Source organism: Hyla sarda, chromosome 1 (assembly GCF_029499605.1).
Source record: "Hyla sarda isolate aHylSar1 chromosome 1, aHylSar1.hap1, whole genome shotgun sequence".
Taxonomy (NCBI): domain Eukaryota; kingdom Metazoa; phylum Chordata; class Amphibia; order Anura; family Hylidae; genus Hyla; species Hyla sarda.
Window position 1 is genome coordinate 156,429,179 of NC_079189.1, and position 19,127 is coordinate 156,448,305.

Genomic DNA, 19,127 nt, shown 5'->3' on the forward strand with positions numbered 1-19,127 from the left:
ATGTCTTGAGTTATGATTCCCTAGGGAACACTGAATGGTCAGGGGAAAGGTTCATTTGTGACTGACAGAAGGACAATGATGTGGCAGAATCAGATGAAATGAGTTCAGGATCAGGCAGCGATTACGCAGTAACATATGCCATCAGTAGATGGCTCAAATGTGCTAACGAAGAAGCATCTAAAACTGGTTTAATGTGCGGGGAAGCACAGCAGCCAAGCTGAAGAAAGCAGAATGAATTACTAAGAAGGAGGTCACTATTCCGTCTTTACATAGGTAGACATATTGCATGGACTGAACGGAGAAACCACAGTTCTCCTCCCCAGCTATCACAAAGATCAATACACAAGAAAGCTGGAGAAGCAGTCCTAGTAGTCTTCTGCTGACAAGATGCATCCAAAGCCTATAGGAGGGGGAGCACACGCAAACAGTCATGTAAAGAGATCGAACACAAAGGAAGTAGCCGAGAAATGTGATACACTATTGACCAGAGACGTTACAGGAAAATTGGATGGCGAGAACACAGAATTAAAAAAACACCTGGATGATGGCTTTCTTGCAAGCAGTAAACATGAGCAATGTATTGAAGACCCCAAAATTCAGTAAATGCAGGATCTGATAACCCCACCAGCAGCATATTATGAAATGTCATAAATTCTAATTGTACATTTTTACAATGACCTTAAATATTTATTATATATGTTATTTACACTTTCATATGGAAATTGAAGAGCGGAGAGAAAAACAGAATTATACCTACTTCATTGGCAAGGGGTTTTCCATAAAAAACATTACTGATCAATGGTTTGGGTTAGGATAAATGGTGTGTGTAAGAAAAAAAATAACACCAATTACTTTGTAAAGGCAATTTTATGATGCATGTCCAAAGGGTAAGTCGTTCCCGATAGAGGGTCATTTCACATATTTTATTTATACGTGTGTGGTATCGGGAGTGCAAGACAGAGAGGAAAAGAAGGGGATCACCTCTGGTCCCTCCCATTCTCCTCCTCCCTCTCATCTGGAAGAGAACTTGCCTTTAGCAGAACTGAGAGTATTTTTTTTCTAACCCGTCTGCCTGTCTGCTAGGAAATGATAGGGTCTTTTTTTTCTTCGTAAAGCAGGAAGCAGACAAAAGAAAAGGTGGAAAGCCCTGCAATGCCGTGTCTCTCTCTCCATCCCCCTGAGACTAGATCATAAGACCTCAAGGCAGATAAAGCATATAATAAAAGAAAGCAATAGAGAGCAGTCTGCAGCCACAATGAGCACTGAGTGCTTAACCCTTCACAGGGCTCTCTATACTATGACAAGTCACAATCAGTTCTAGGTTTTCCGGATTTCATTCCACCTTCATGGCTTGGGAATGGGACCACACCAGATTCCAGCGTTCTAAGTGCACTCAGCACCTGTGAACTAAGTGAAATGAAAATTATTCAGCTATTGTTCAAATTACATTCTGAATATGCAGTTTATGTATGTGAGTTTTAAAGGGGTATTCCGGGATTTTTTTTTATTTGACTATGCTACAGGGGCTGTAAAGTTAGTGTAGTTCATAATATAGTGTCTGTACCTGTGTGTGATGGTTTTCTCACAATTCTTATGTGATTTTCACCCCAATATTTATTTTTACCAGCATACAAAATGACTGCTGTCTCAGATTTTTCCCAGCTTGCAATGCGGTCGAGACCTGACGCACTAGTCAGCTGATGACAGAGAACCTGTCTGCTTCAATGGGTTGAGAAATCGCTTGGTGGGAGAGGGATCAATCTGCAAGTAATGCAACAGCTGTAGGCATCCTGATTGAAAACCACAGGTCTGCAGCTCATTTATGTTTCAATGGGTGGGGTAGCTGATGTGTGGGAGGGAGGAAAATGGTATCATGGGATTTGTAGGCAACCAAGAAAACTGAAAACAGGAAATACAAGTTCACAGAAAGCTAGGCACAGTGTTATGGTAATCTCACAGCATAGCCATTTAGCCCAAGACAAGCGCAGATCCTTCCTAAGCATGTACAATACTGTCTGCCAGGTACGTACTAAAATCACCTTATGCTGGATAACCCCTTTAAATGTGTTTTTCTACTCTTAGGGTACGTTCACACATACAGGATCCTGTGCAGATTTAATGCGCAGGATTTGTAACTGCAGATTAGAAGCTGTGCTCAATCATTTAGTTTACATTGAAATCTGCAGCAGAAAATCCTGCGCATCAAATTCTGCGTATGTGTGAACATACCCTTATGATGTTTAACCCCTACAGGACCCATGATGTAACGGTACGTCCCGACACCCTGGGTCTTAAGGACCAGGGACGTACATCTACGTCATGGGCAGTTCTAGTCCCCGCAGTGCGCTGGGCGGGGATCGGAGCGGGATGCCTGCTGAAATCATTCAGCAGGCATCCCGTGCAAATGCCCAGGGGGGTCATCAGACCCCCCCATGTCGGCAATCATGGCAAATCGCAAGTGAATTCACACTTGTGATTTGCGCGATTCCGGTTCATTACGGGTCTATAGTGACCCGTGACCCGGAATGTAAGGGGGATCGTGGGTGTCTAAGACACCCACAATCCCCCTGAAGGCATAGGAGTGAGGTGGCACGGGTGCCACCCCTCCTATCCCTGCTATTGGTGGTCTAGACGCGACCACCAATAGCAGATCGGGGAGGGGGGGGGGGTTTACTTTCGTTTTCCCCGTCCTGCCCTCCCACAATAGGCGGGGCAGGACGGCGAAACGACGGGGACCGGCGCCGAAGATCCACTTACCGATCCGGGCGGGCGACGGAGGCTGCGGGCGACGGAGATCGGTGGGCGGCGATAACGTGCGGCTGGATCCGACGGAAGCCGGTGAGTTGCCTAGCAACATCTGGAGGGTACAGTTTGAGACCATTATACAGTGGTCTCTAACTGTAGCCCTCCAGATGTTGCAAAACTACAACTCCCAGCATGCCCAGACAGCTGTTTGGGCATGCTGGAATAAGTAGTTTTGCAACAGCTGGAGGGCTACAGTTTGAGACCACTATATAGTGGTCCCTAAACTGTAGCCCTCCAGATCTTGCAAAACTACAACTCCTAGCATGCTCAAACAACTGTTTGCTGTCAGGGCACGCTGGGAATTGTAGTTTTGCAACAGCTGGAGGACCACAGTTTGGAGATCACTTTGCAGTGTTCTCTAAAACTGTAGCCCTCCAGATGTTGCAAAACTGCAAATCCCAGCATGTCCAAACAGCAATCAGCTGTCTTGGCATGCTGGGAGTTGTAGTTGCGTACCTCCAGCTATTGCATAACTACATCTCCCAGCATGCCCTTCGGCGATCAGTACATGCTGGGAATTGTAGTTTTGCAACAGCTGGAGGCACACTGGTTAGAAAATACTGAGTTAGGTAACAGAACCTAACTGAAGGTTTTCCAACCAGTGTGCCTCCAGCTGTTGCAAAAGTACAACTCCCAGAATGCACGGTCTGTCAGTACATGCTGGGAGTTGTAGTTTTGAAACAGCTGGAGGTTTGTCCCCCCATGTGAACGTACAGGGTACATTCACATGGGCAGGCTTACAGTAAGTTTCCTGCTTCAAGTTTGGGCTGCGGCAAATTTTGCGCCGCAGCTCAAACTCCTAGCGGGAAACTCACCGTAACACGCCAGTGCGAATGTACCCTAAAAACACTACACTAACACATAATAAAGAGTAAAACACTACATATACACCCTTACACTGCCCCCCCCCCCCCCCCCAATAAAAATGAAAAACGTATTGTATGGCAGTGTTTCCAAAACGGAGCCTCCAGCTGTTGCAAAACAACAACTCCCAGCATTTCCAGACAGCCACTGACTGTCCAGGCATGCTGGGAATTTAGTAACAGCTGGAGGCACCCTGTTTGGGAATCACTGGCATAGAATACCCCTATGTCCACCCCTATGCAATCCCTAATTTAGTCCTCAAATGCGCATGGCGCTCTCTTACTTCGGAGCCCTGTCGTATTTCAAGGAAACAGTTTAGGGCCACATATGGGGTATCTCCGTACTCGGGAGAAATTGCACTACAAATATTGGGGGGCTTTTTCTCCTTTTACCTCTTATGAAAAGGAAAAGTTGGGGCTACACCAGCTTGTTAGTGTAAAAATTTTTTAAAAAATTACACTAACATGCTGGTGTTGCCCTTTACTTTTTATTTTCACAAGCATTAAAAGGAAAAAAAGACCCCCAAAATTTGTAACGCAATTTCTCCTGAGTACAGAAATACCCCATATGTGGTCGTTAAATGCTCTGCGGGCGCACAACAAGGCTCAGGAGTGAGAGCGCACCATGTACATTTGAGGTCTAAATTGGTGATTTGCACAGGGGTGGCTGATTTTACAGCGGTTCTGACATAAACGCAAAAAAATAAATACCCACATGTGACCCCATTTTGGAAACTACACCCCTCACGTAATGTAATAAGGGGTACAGTGAGCATTTACGCCCCACAGGTGTCTGACAGATTTTTGGAACAGTGGTCCGTGAAAATGAAAAATTTTATTTTTCATTTGCACAGCCCACTGTTCCAAAGATCTGTCAAACGCCAGTGGGGTGTAAATGCTCACTGCACCCCTTATTACATTCTGTGAGGGGTGTAGTTTCCAAAATAGGGTCACATGTGGGGGGTTCCACTGTTCTGGCACCACGGGGGGGCTTTGTAAACGCACATGGCCCCTGACTTCCATTCCAAACAATTTTTTTTCCCAAAAGCTCAATGGCGCTCCTTCTCTTCTGAGCATTGTAGTGCGCCAGCAGAGCACTTGACGTCCACACATGGGGTATTTCCATACTCAGAAGAGATGGGGTTACAAATTTTGGGGGGTCTTTTCTGCTATTTACCCTTACAAAAATGTGAAATTTGGGGGGAAACACACATTTTAGTGAAATTTTTTTTTTTTTTTTTTACATATGTGAAAGTCATGAAACCCCTGTGGGGTATTAAGGCTTGCTTTATTCCTTGTTATGTTCCTCAAGGGGTCTAGATTCCAAAATGGTATGCCATGTGTTTTTTTTTTTTTTTTTGCTGTTCTGGCACCATAGGGGCTTCCTAAATGTGACATGCCCCCCGAGCAAAATTTGCTCTCAAAAAGCCAAATATGACTCCTTCTCTTCTGAGCATTGTAGTTCACCCGTAGTGCACTTCAGGTCAACTTATGGGGCACCTCCATACTCAGAAGAGATGGGGTTACAAATTTTGGGGGGTCTTTTCTGCTATTAACCCTTGTAAAAATGTGAAATTTGGGGGGAAACACACATTTTAGTGAAAAAAAAATAATTTTTTTTTACATCTGCAAAAGTCGGGAAACACCTGTGGGGTATTAAGGCTCACTTAATTCCTTTTTACGTTCCTCAAGGGGTCTAGTTTCCAAAGTGGTATGGCATGTGTTTTTTTTTTTTTTTTTTTTTGCTGTTCTGGCACCATAGGGGCTTCCTAAATGCAACATGCCCCCCAAAAACCATTTCAGAAAAACGTACTCTCCAAAATCCTCTTGTCGCTCCTTCGCTTCTGAGCCCTCTACTGCGCCCGCCAAACAATTTACTTAGACATATGAGGTATGTGCTTACTTGAGAGAAATTGGGCTACAAATATAAGTATAAATTTTCTCCTTTTACCCCTTGTAAAAATAAAAAAATTGGGTCTACAAGAACATGCGAGTGTAAAAAATTAAGATTGCGAATTTTCTCCTTCACTTTGCTGCTATTCCTGTGAAACACCTAAAGGGTTAAAACGCTGACTGAATGTAATTTTGAATACTTTGGGGGGTGCAGTTTTTATAATGGGGGAATTTGTGGGGTATTTCTAATATGAAGACCCTTCAAATCCACTTCAAACCTGAACTGGTCCCTGAAAAATAGTGAGTTTGAAAATTTTGTGAAAAATTGGAAAATTGATGCTGAAATTTGAAGCCCTCTGGTGTCTTCCAAAAGTAAAAACACGTCAATTTTATGATGCAAACATAAAGTAGACATATTGTATATGTGAATCAAAATATTTTTTATTTGGAATATCCATTTTCCTTACAAGCAGAGAGCTTATAAGTTAGAAAAATGCAAATTTTTCAAATTTTTCATAAAATTTGGGGATTTTTCACCAAGAAAGGATGCAAGTTACCATAACATTTTACCACTATGTTAAAGTAGAATATGTCACGAAAAAACAATCTCGGAATCAGAATGATAACTAAAAGCATTCCAGAGTTATTAATGTTTAAAGTGACAGTGGTCAGATGTGCAAAAAACGCTCTGGTCCTGAGATGTAAAATGGCCTGGTCCTTAAGGGGTTAATTTAAAATCTTTTATTACCTTTTATCTTATTAGTGTATTGCAATCTATTAAGAGGTCTTGTGTGATTGCTCCATTACCACTGTCAGTAGTCTATCTCCACTAATTGCTGTTTCCATTAAACATTTTATTAATGTGTAGGTAATAACTTGTATGATACAGAGGGCTGAGTATCTGTTTTGTTTTTTGTTTTACAATTCTTCACATTTACTGAAACCATTTTAATGATCTGACAACTAAAAATTCCATCCTAGGAGCACGTGTGCTTGGCTAAATAATTTTTCTGTTCATCAGATTGTCATAGGGCACCTGTACTCTTCTATAGATTTCTTATACCATACATTTATTTACCTCTAATTTCATATGAAGACAAACAAATGAATTTCTTTTAGCATAGGGAAATGTTTTGGGTCATTTACGGTTCAAAAAAATGCAAACACGTAACCTAAATTATAAATGTATTTTGGGCCGTAAAGAGTCCAATAAGGCCGGTGAGTTATTACTTTATATCAGTTAATCTGCTCACTAATACATCTGGTATTTTGGGAGTTTTGGGGAGCTTTTATGCCTTTATATATACTTTGATATTCTTCTTCCTCAACTCCTCAAGGTTTTTCAATACTTTCTAGAACAGGGTTATCTACCATTTTCTTTTAAGGAGGCTATAGTAGTGGTTTTGCCACAAAAGGTCCACTCCTTGCCAAATCCTATTACCCTATTTCCCTTCTTTCTATGGACTTAAAGAGGTATTCCAGGATTTTTTTTTATTTGACTATGCTTCAGGGGCTGTAAAGTTAGTGTAGTTCATAATATAGTGTCTGTACCTGTGTGCAATGGTTTTCTCACAATTCTTATGTGATTTTCACATGTGACTGTTGTCTCAGATTTTTCCAAGGTTGCAATGTGGCCGAGACCTGACTCACTAGTCAGCTGATGACAGGGAGCCTGTCTGGTTCAATGGGTGGAGCGATCGCTTGGTGGGAGAGTGGTCAATCTGCAACTAATGCAACAGCTGTAGGCACCCACAGGTCTTTTGAATGGATGCAACTCATTTATGTTCCAATGGGTATGGTGGCTGATGTGTGGGAGGGAGGAAAATGGAATTATGGGATTTGTAGGCAAAGAAGAAAACTCAAACATGAAATACCAATTCAGAAAAAGCTAGCCACAGTGTTATGATAATCTGACAACATTTATCCACAAGACAAGTCCAGATCCTTCCTAAGCATGTCCATTACTGCCTGCCAGGTACGTACTAAAATCACCTTATGGTGGATAACCCCTTTAAAGTCACTAGCTAATAGCCCATGCACACTACATAATTTCCACCTGGAGATTCTGTGTGCAGCAGGCTTTACTGGAATGGAATGAACATGTTAATTCTTTCAGCGGATTCTAGAATTGGAATTTCTGCAGAGGAAAACCGCCTGCCTTTTATGTGCCATGCCATCTAATGGCGCATGCCGCCGATTCCTCACGCCGGCCGACTTCCGGGTGGCGTCTCAGACTGGCGAGCATCACTCTGATGTACAGACAGCCAACAGAAAGCCAGCACATCGTTCACAATACGCGCATGCACACTTGGCATGCAAGGAGAGTAAACCTACATGTAATGGCCACTAGTAGGACAATCAGTGTATCGCAATTATATCTAGTTCATATGTATGGGACGCAACCTTTCACAATAGTATATCTAATCATATGGTAATTCATATACATAATTATATGCGGGCAACACACAATTTATATCATGCATAATTGTAGATATAGTTATAACCAACAAATTCAAAAAATCCAAAAACCAAAAGGTATATTTTATGTTAGCTTTATACCAATAACCCCATAGTGATAATGACAATAATATACAGAATTATAAACTAAACACACCCTCCATAATCTATTTAAAAAAATACAATAACTTATTATATATATATATCATATATATATATATATCATATCATACATTCCCCACATTAGAATAAATATAACCATTGTAATAATATCCTGTATATTGAATAATTTATAATGCATGATAATATTCCCAAAATTCATATGCAGTGTAAATTCAATGGCCAAGCATATCCAATTATCAAATCTACTATAGTGTATAATAAGTAGTTACACAATTAGTATCCAATGACTTCCCTATCCTATCCCGTAGTCCCCAGAAAAACTGTTTTAGAATACTGATCCATACCCCATAACCTATTTACTAATGTGCCCCCATATTGACAAATTCCCAAATTTGTCATACAACAGATATCAACACACCACCTACCAAGTGAAATTAATACCCCAAAAAATTAACGTGCATATATTACATTAATATTAGTGAGAGCCCAAAGCTCATATAAAGTAATTATGATATTAATAAGTGCTGCCACCATATACCCCCCCCCACCACCCCACAAAACCTCAACCACTTCAATCAAAACTACTCTACCCCACTCAAACCCACAAACTCCTCCCCCCCCCACACACACATACACCCACGCACCATAACACCCCCACACAGCACTCACGTGTACCCGTGCCCTACATGCATGCCACCCATGCCCCCTCCGGTGGATTGTCACAAAAAACGTGTCGAGCTTGCAGGGGGACTCCCCCAGGATATCAGCATGTCGCAACTAGATGTGGTATCAATCTTTTAAACATATATTTTTGGACTATATTATTGCTGATGTTACAGTCTGTAATTGCACAATTTGGGCTTGCACTTTATGTACTACCTTTGTACTTCTGGGGTGTTCCCCTGCTGTTTTGCTTGTTGGGGTGTATGTTTTTTAAGGATGTGCACAGTTTAGCCCCATTAAAGATAATGCAGGAATTCCATAGTGTTCATGAGCCCTAATGCTGTTGCATTATATCTGCTCTTGTCCACATAGGTTTATGCCCACTTAATTCACATCAATAAATATTAGGTTACTATTCTTGAGTGTGGCACAAATTGGCCCATTTTTATTAGATGCCATGAAGGCATTTGGTAGCATACAGTAGTGCTATTCTTGGCACACTCCGGAGGTTGGCAGAGTAAACCCATGGCTGTTTTGTCAGGCAACCCATAGTCAAAATATGCATGGCTGGGGAGTGGACTAACTAAGTTATTGTTTTACTTCTCAGGATTTGTTAGCTTTCTTGGAAACTGAAAAGTTTGCTAGCAGCATAACTAAACTGTCGACTCTTTTTCTGATTCACCATCTTTAGAACAAAATAAAACAACCTAGAAGTGTGGGAAGATTCATTGAGTGTATCTGCTCTGTCGTGCTCTAACTTGCCCCGTGACTGTTCCTCTGCTCCCTGATTTGCTGTCATGAACTTACTTTTGGACTTGTAATACCTTGGCTTAGTGTCTTATAAAGAGGTGTATGTGTCCTACTGCAATACAAATTTGTTCTGTGGTGCAAATTTTTATGACTTTGTTAATATATATATATATATATATATATATATATATATATATATATATATATAAACACTTCCTCTGCTAGGATACAGCACCCGACACGAGGTCCAGATTAAGCTACTGAAATTTTTCCAGAAAATGAAGTATTTCTCACAGAAAAGGATTGCAGTAACACGTTTTGCTATACACATGTTTATTCCCTTTGTGTGTATTGGAACTAAACAAAAAAGGGAGGAAAAAAAGCTAATTGGATATAATGTCACACCAAACCCCAAAAATGGGCTGGACAAAAGTATTGGCACCCTTAACTTAATATTTGGTTGCACACCCTTTGGAAAAAAATAACTATAACCATCAATAAGCTTCTTACACCTCTCAGCCAGGATGTTGGACCGCTCTTCCTTTGCAAACTGCTTCAGGTCTCTCTTATTGGAAGGGCGCCTTTTTCAAACAGCAATTTTAAGATCTCTCCACAGGAATTCAATGGGATTTAGATCTGGACTCAATGCTGGCCACTTCAGAACTCTCCAGCGCTTTGTTGCCATTCATTTTTGGGTGCTTTTTGATTGTCCTGCTGGAAGACCCAAGATCTCGGACGTAAACCCAGCTTTCTGACACTGGGCTGTACAGTGTGACTAGAAATCCGTTGGTAATCCTCAGACTGCACACATACAAGGCACCCAGTGCCAGAGGCAGCAAAACAACCCCAAAACATAATTGAACCTCCACCATATTTCACTTTAGGCATTGTGTTCTTTTCTTTGTAGGCCTCACTCCGTTTTCGGTAAACAGAAGAAAGATGTGCTTTACCAAAAAGCTCTATCTTGGTCTCATCTGTCCACAAGACATTTTCCCAGAAGGATTTTGGCTTACTCAAGTTCATTTTGGCAAAATGTAGTCTTGCTTTTTTATGTCTCTGTGTCAGCAGTGGGGTCCTCCTGGGTCTCCTGCCATAGTGTTTCATTTCATTTAAATATCAACGGATAGTTCACGCAGACTCTGATGCTCCCTGAGCCTGCAGGTCAGTTGAATATCTTTGGAACTTGTTTGGGGCTGATTATCCACCATCTGGACTATCCTGCGTTGACACCTTTCATCAATTTTTCTCTTCCGTCCACACGCCCAGGGAGATTAGCTACAGAACCATGGGTTGCAAACTTCTTGATAATGTTGCACATTGTGGACAAATGCAAATGTAGATCTCTGGAGATGGACCTGTAACCTTGAAATTGACATTTTTCTCCAATTTTGGTTCTCAAGTCCTCAGACAGTTCTATTCTCTTCTTTCTGTTGTCCATGCTTAGTGTGGCACACACAGATACACATTGCAAAGAATAAGTGAACTTCTCTCCTTTTTATTGACATTCAGGTGTGATTTTTATATTGCCCACACCTGCTACTTGCCCCAGGTGAGTTTAACCCCTTAAGGACCGGGGGTTTTTCCGTTTTTGCATTTTCGTTTTTTGCTCCTTGCCTTTAAAAAATCATAACTCTTTCAATTTTGCACCTAAAAATCCATATGATGGCTTATTTTTTGCGCCACAAATTCTACTTTGTAATGACATCAGTCATTTTGCCCAAAAATCTACGGTGAAACGGGAAAAAAAATCATTGTGCGACAAAATTGAAAAAAATAAACGCTGTTTTGTAACTTTTGGGGGCTTCCGTTTCCACGTAGTACATTTTTCGGTAAAAATGACACCTTATCTTTATTCTGTAGGTCCATACGATTAAAATGATACCGTACTTATATAGGTTTGATTTTGTCGGACTTCTGGAAAAAATCCTAACTACATGCAGGAAAATTAATACGTTTAAAATTGTCATCTTCTGATCCCTATAACTTTTTTATTTTTCCGTGTATGGGGCGGTATGAGGGCTCATTTTTTGCGCCGTGATCTGAAGTTTTTAACGGTACCATTTTTGCATTGATAGGACTTATTGATCGTATAAAAAGTGACCAAAAATGCACTATTTTGGACTTTGGAATTTTTTTGCGCGCACGCCATTGACCGAGCGGTTTAATTAATGATATATTTTTATAATTTGGACATTTCCGCACCCGGTGATACCATATATGTTTATTTTTATTTACACTGTGTTTTTTTTTTTTATTGGAAAAGGGGGGTGATTCAAACTTTTAATAGGGGAGGAGTTAAATGATCTTTATTCGCTTTTTTTTTTCACTTTTTTTTTGCAGTGTTATAGGTCCCATGGGGACCTATAACACTGCACACACTGATCTTCATCATTGATCACTGGTTTCTCATAAGAAACCAGTGATCAACGATTCTGCCACATGACTGCTCATGCCTGGATCTCAGGCACTGAGCAGTCATTCGGCGATCGGACAGCGAGGAGGCAGGAAGGGGCCTTCCCGCTGTCCTGTCAGCTGTTCGAGATGCCGTGATTAGCCGCGGCTATCCCGAACAGCCCGACTGAGCTAGCCGGCAACTTTCACTTTCGCTTTTAGCCGCGCGGCTCAGCTCTGAGCGCGTGGCTAAAGGGTTAATAGCGCGCGGCGCCGCGATCGGCGCTGCGCGCTATTAGAGGCGGGTCCCGGCTTCACTATGATGCCGGGCCCGCCGTGATATGACGCGGGGTTACTGTATAACCCCGCGTTATATCAGGAGAGCAGGACCAAGGACGTACTGGTACGTCCTTGGTTTTTAAGGGGTTAAAGGAGCATCACATGCTTGAAACCTTTTATTTTTTTCAAAAATTTTTAAAGGGTGCCAATAATTTTGTCCAACCCATTTTTGGAGTTTGGTGACATTATGTCCAATTTGCTTTTTTTCCTCCCTTTTTTGGTTTAGTTCCAATACACACAAAGGGAGTAAACATATGTATAGCAAAACATGTGTTACCGAAATCCTTTTCTCTGAGAAATACTTAATTTTCTAGAAAAATGTCAGGGTACCAACATTTACGGCCATGACTGTGTGAATATATATATATATATATATATATATATATATATATATATATACTTTATAACTTCAATAAAAAAATACTTCATAAAAAAAGTTTTTTAAATTACAGTAATGTTTCAAATCAAGATGAAGGAATTATTATGTAGTAGTGAGCCCCTATTATATTTGGGAGATATAGAATTAACTAATAGAGAGGCTAGTCGTAAAAGGTTGGCTGGCCTATTGTGTCCAGAAGTGGGTCCAGCAAGCGGAAGCAGCATAAGTCCTTCCTTTATATTTCTCATTCTTATATAAAGGAAGCCCATTCTGTCTTTGGCTCAAAAACGGCAGTGGCAGTTATCAAAAATACCCGAAAAAACCTGTGTGGGAACCTAGCCTCAGACTGCAAGAACAGAGATAGGAAACCTGTGCTTTTTACAGATGCTCCTTGCCTACAGAACAACCCTATTGCCACCCCATTGTGCTAGAATTTGATCAGGGATAACTTTAGCACATTTAAGCTCATTATATTATTGTGCAGCATGGTATTCCCAACTCTGACACTATCCTGTGTTCATGTGCTGGCTGACCACCCTAGATCCTGCTCCAGGGGCACATGTGGGACACATCTGTATTGAAACTAAATGCCTTGCCACACTTTGATAGTTTGATTCTTTTTAGAAGAATGATTACATTTTCAAATGCGCCAAGTGAATCATATATTTTAACTGGTTGCATTATGCTATATTATTGTTATTGGGCTTTTCCACCCATAGTGATTGAGCTCCACAACTGACACTTTCTTAGGGTGTGATATAGAATACTAAGATAAATATCCTTTGTGTGATCTTTTTATTCTTAGTATCATTTCTTGCAAAAGGTTAGCAATTCAACTTCTTTTTTTTTTTTTTTAGTTCCCGGTTTATTCCAGTACAAGATACAGACCATTGTTATTAATAGAATGCCTTTTTGTTCAGCATACAAATGAAGCATGATAAATATTCAATATTTTGGGAATGATGGAGGGTGTAGAGACAGGCATTGCTGAATTAGCAAATACCACGGACCCTGCTCCACTGGAAACCGATCAAAAAGCATTTTAAACCCCCTTTAAAGAAGTATTCCCCTCTGGAAAAGTTATCCCTATCCACAGGATAAGGGATAAAAAGATGATTAGTGGGAATCCAATTGCTGGTACCACCACCAATCATAAGCATTGTCCCCCCAAATAAATGGAGAGCGCTCCACTTATTCTCTATAGGGTTCTGAACATTGCTTAGACAATTTTTCCCTATTTTTATGATTGATGCAAGTCCCTGTCGCAGACCCCCATCGATCATCTTGTAATCCTGTATCTTATAAATAGGGGATAACTTTTACAGTTGAGACTACCCATTTAAGAACACAATTTAAAGAGCATCTTACGGTGAAATGAAAAGATGACATTTATATAGTGGAACCTCCCCTAGAAGACCACCCCTGTGACAAGAATTTGCTCCCATCAAAACAGATTTTTTGTTCTGTGATGGATTTTAGTTCCCATTACAGTCTATGGAAATTGTTATTCTGTAAACTAACCAAGCACTTATCCAACCAAAGACCATTTTCCTAAGCAGTTTTTGTTTTCAGAAAGAAAAAAAGACCACACATTGAGACATGCCATAAGAGGAGACCTGCAAGAGACATGGGGAGGGAAGGGGGAGGGTACAGCATGCATTGTACTTCCCTTTTTAGAAAAGAAAGTGTAGCATCTCCCGATGCACTAAACGTCATAGGAATGAAGGAGAAAGGAGTAAGGCTATCAGAGTAGTGGATGGTGCAGCTCACATTATGCTGAAATAAACATCCTCTGCTATTGTGATTAGTGGTGAGGGGACGTGGGAATGGAGAATGCCGGCATTGCCCGTTTTTTCCTTCCTAATCGTTGTTAGGGAGGAAAATCAACAAAGGAGGAAGCTTTTGACATATCTCGACCTCCTATCCCGACCTCTTATTCCGTCCTCATATTCCGTCCTCATATTCTGTCCTCACATCTCAACCTCATGTCCTGTCCTCAAATACGGACCTCCTATCTATCCCTTATTTCCTTTCCTCCTATCTCGACCTCATATCCCGTCCTCATATATCATCCTCACATCCCATCTTCATATCCCGAACTCATTTACCACCCTCATATCCCGACCTCATATCCGGTCCTTATGTCCCATCCTCATATCCTGTCCTCAGGTGGGACTGATTTGTGATGAAGATATTGTAAGCTGAAAATAGAAGGGGGTGTGGCTTTGTGGGACTGGGCGTGATTTTCAAGCCAGACCGATGCACAAAAAGGGTAGATAATAAAATGGGTGGGGCTCAAATGTGGGCATGTCTTTGTGAGATGGGGTGTGGTTTGCAAGCCAGACTGACACATTCACCAGGAGATGCAGAGTGGACCTTATGAAGTAAGGTACTGGAAGTCCCATATACTTGCATGGGACTTGAAACAAAAACACATCTTTTATATAAGGGTGTAGGTAAGGGTTAATTTAACTATCATATATTTTATTTGACATATAAGTAATATGTGAACCAGGTATTATTGAAATATCTCCAGCCGTACAGAATTTGTGCAGGAACATACATTTCCCATTGATTTGCATGGGACTTTAAACAAAAACCCTGACCCTCAGAAATGGGTGTAGTTAAGGGTTAAATGAACTATCCCATATTTTAATTGGACATATAAGTAACATGTAACCAAGTATTATTAAAATATCTCCGTTTGGAAGTAATGCAATAACATATATTTCCCATAGACTTGTATGGGACTTTGCACAAAAACCCTGACACTGGCAAATGGAGGTGAGTAAGGGTTAAATAATCTATCCTATGTTTGTTGTTGCCATATAAGTAACGTGTTCCAAGTTTCATGTTAATATCTTTAGCCGTTTGGACGTGATGCTGGAACATACACACACACACACACACACACACACATTGTGTTTTATATATATAGACTAGCTGAGTACCCGGCGTTGCCCATTTTTTCCTTCCTAATCCTTGTTGTGGAGGAAAAGCAACAGAGGAAGCTTTTGACTTCATAGCCTGTCCTCATATATTGTAGTCATATCCCAACCCCATATGCCGTCCTCATATCCCGACCTCATATCCCGACCGCCTATCCCATCCTCCTATCTCGACCTCCTATCCCGACCTCCTATCCCGACCTCCTATCCCATCCTCCTATCTCAACCTCCTATTCAGACCTCCTATCCCGACCTCCTATCCCATCCTCATATCTCGACCTCCTATCTTGACCTCCTATCCCGACCTCCTATACCGTCCTCATATCCTGACCTCCTATCTCGACCTCTTATCTCGACCTCCTATCGAGACCTCCTATCCCGACCTCCTATCCCATCCTCATATCTCGACCTCCTATCCTGACCTCCTATACCATCCTCATATCCTGATCTATCTTGACCTCCTATCTCGACCTCCTATCCCAACCTCCTAGCCCGTCCTCTTATCCCGACCACCTATCCCGTCCTCATATTTCGTCCTCATATCCCGACCTCCTATCTCGACCTTCTATCCCGTCCTCCTATACCGTCCTCATATCCCGCCTCCTATCTCCACCTCCTATCCCAGCCTCCTATCCCGACCTCCTTTCCCGTCCTCATATCTCGACCTCCTATCTCTACTTCCTATCCCGACCTCCTATCCCGACCTCCTATCCAGATCTCCTATCCCGACCTCCTATCCCATCCTCATATCTTGACCTCCTATCTCGACCTCCTATGCCAACCTCCTATACCGTCCTCATATCCCGACCTCCTATCTTGACCTACTATCTCGACCTCCTATCCTGACCTCCTATCCCATCCTCATATCTCGACCTCCTATCCCATCCTTATATCTCGACCTCCTATCCTGACCTCCTATACCGTCCTCATATCCCAATCTCCTATCTCGACCTCCTATCTCGACCTCCTATCCCAACCTCCTAGTCCGTCCTCTTATCCCGACCTCCTATCCCATCCTCTTATCTCGACCTCCTATCTCGACCTCCTATACCGTCCTCATATCCCGACCTCCTATCTCGACCTTCTATCCCGACCTCCTATACCGTCCTCATATCCCGCTTCCTATCTCGACCTCCTATCCCAGCCTCCTATCCCGACCTCCTTTCCCGTCCTCATATCTCGACCTCCTATCTCTACTTCCTATCCAGACCTCCTATCCCGACCTCCTATCCAGACCTCCTATCCCCTCTTCCTATCCCGACCTCCTATCCCATCCTCATATCTTGACCTCCTATCTCGACCTCCTATCCCAACCTCCTATACCGTCCTCATATCCCGACCTCCTATCTTGACCTACTATCTCGACCTCCTATCCCAACCTCCTATCCCGACCTCCTATCTCGACCTCCTATCTCGACCTCCTATCCCGACCTCCTATCCTGACCTCCTATCCCGACCTCCTATCCCGACCTCCTTTCCCGTCCTCATATCTCAACCTCCTATCCCGACCTCCTATCTCGAGCTCCTATGCCGACCTCCTATCCCGACCTCCTATCCTGTCCTCATATCTCGACCTCCTATCTCAACCTCCTATCCCGACCTCCTATCCCGACCTCCTATCCCGTCCTCCTATCCCATCCTCCTATCTCGACCTCCTATACCGTCCTCATATCCCGACCTCCTATCTCGACCTTCTATCCCGACCTCCTATACCGTCCTCATATCCCGCTTCCTATCTCGACCTCCTATCCCAGCCTCCTATCCCGACCTCCTTTCCCGTCCTCATATCTCGACCTCCTATCTCTACTTCCTATCCCGACCTCCTATCCCGACCTCCTATCCAGACCTCCTATCCCCTCTTCCTATCCCGACCTCCTATCCCATCCTCATATCTTGACCTCCTATCTCGACCTCCTATCCCAACCTCCTATACCGTCCTCATATCCCGACCTCCTATCTTGACCTACTATCTCGACCTCCTATCCCAACCTCCTATCCCGACCTCCTATCTCGACCTCCTATCTCGACCTCCTATCCCGACCTCCTATCCTGACCTCCTATCCCGACCTCCTATCCCGACCTCCTTTCCCGTCCTCATATCTCAACCTCCTATCCCGACCTCCTATCTCGAGCTCCTATGCCGACCTCCTATCCCGACCTCCTATCCTGTCCTCATATCTCGACCTCCTATCTCAACCTCCTATCCCGACCTCCTATCCCGACCTCCTATCCCGTCCTCCTATCCCATCCTCCTATCTCGACCTCCTATCTCGACCTCCTATCCCGACCTCCTATCCCGACCTCCTATCCCGTCCTCCTATCCTGTCCTCCTATCTCGACCTCCTATCTTGACCTCCTATGCCGACCTCTTATCCCGTCCTCCTATCCCGTCCTCCTATCTCGACCTCCTATCCCGACCTCCTATCCCGACTTCCTATCCCGACCTCCTATCTCGACCTCCTATCCCGACCTCCTATCCCGACTTCCTATCCCGACCTCCTATCCCGACCTCCTATCCCGTCCTCCTATCCCGTCCTCCTATCCCGTCCTCCTATCTCGACCTCCTATCTCGACCTCCTATCCCGTCCTCCTATTCCATCCTCATATCCCATTCTCCTATCCTGACCTCCTATCTCGACCTCCTATCCCGACCTCCTATCCTTACCTCCTATCCTGACCTCCTATCTCGACCTCCTATCTCGACCTCCCATCCCGACCTCCCATCCCATCCTCATATCTGGACCTGTAAGATTTGTACCAGGTATTGAAATATCTCCAGCCGTATGGAAGTTATGAGGGAACATACATTTCCCATTGATTCGCATGGGACTTTAAACAAAAACCCTGACCGTCACAAATGGGGGCAGTTAAGGGTTAAATTAACTATCCTATATTTTAAGTTGACATATAAGTAACATGTGACCAAGTATTATCGAAATATCTCCAGCCGTTTGAAAGTCATGCAGTAACATATGTTTGCCATAGACTTGTATGGGACTTTAAACAAAAACCCCGACCCTGGCAAATGGGGGTGAGTAAGGTTTAAATCACCTATTCTATGTTTGTTGTTGACATATTAGTAACATGTATGCCACATACACACACATTGAGTTTTATATATATAGATTAAGATATTGTGTATACGGTGGAGTGACGTGGTTGCGCAGGTGTGTGGTAGATATTATTAGATATTACTAGATATTATTGAGTGTGTATGAAGATGTGCACTCTTGTGAATACATGCTCATTATAAATACTCTAATATGCGATTAGCTATATTAACAGGTTTTGTTACTGTAATGTACATATATTTAAGGATGTCTTCATTTTTGGAGTTTATATGTAAGAATAAGCTAAAAATTAGTGTGGAAACATAAACAATAGAGATGAGCGAACTTACAGTGATTTGATTTGTCGTGAACTTCTCGGCTCGGCAGTTGATGACTTATCCTGCATAAATTAGTTCAGCTTTCAGGTGCTCCGGTGGCTGGAAAAGGTGGATACAGTCCTTGGAGA

General features: G+C 42.6%; 1 long non-coding RNA gene across 2 annotated transcripts in view; it reads right to left on the bottom strand.

Annotated features, from left to right (window-relative positions):
* Positions 1-736: 736 nt before the first annotated feature.
* Positions 737-19,127, bottom strand: part of LOC130302886 (uncharacterized) — a 110,016-nt gene continuing 91,625 nt past the window's right edge. For both annotated transcript variants that reach the window (XR_008853041.1, XR_008853035.1), the window contains one exon: positions 737-1,407. This is a non-coding gene — a long non-coding RNA (uncharacterized LOC130302886). The remainder of the gene's footprint in view (positions 1,408-19,127) is intronic.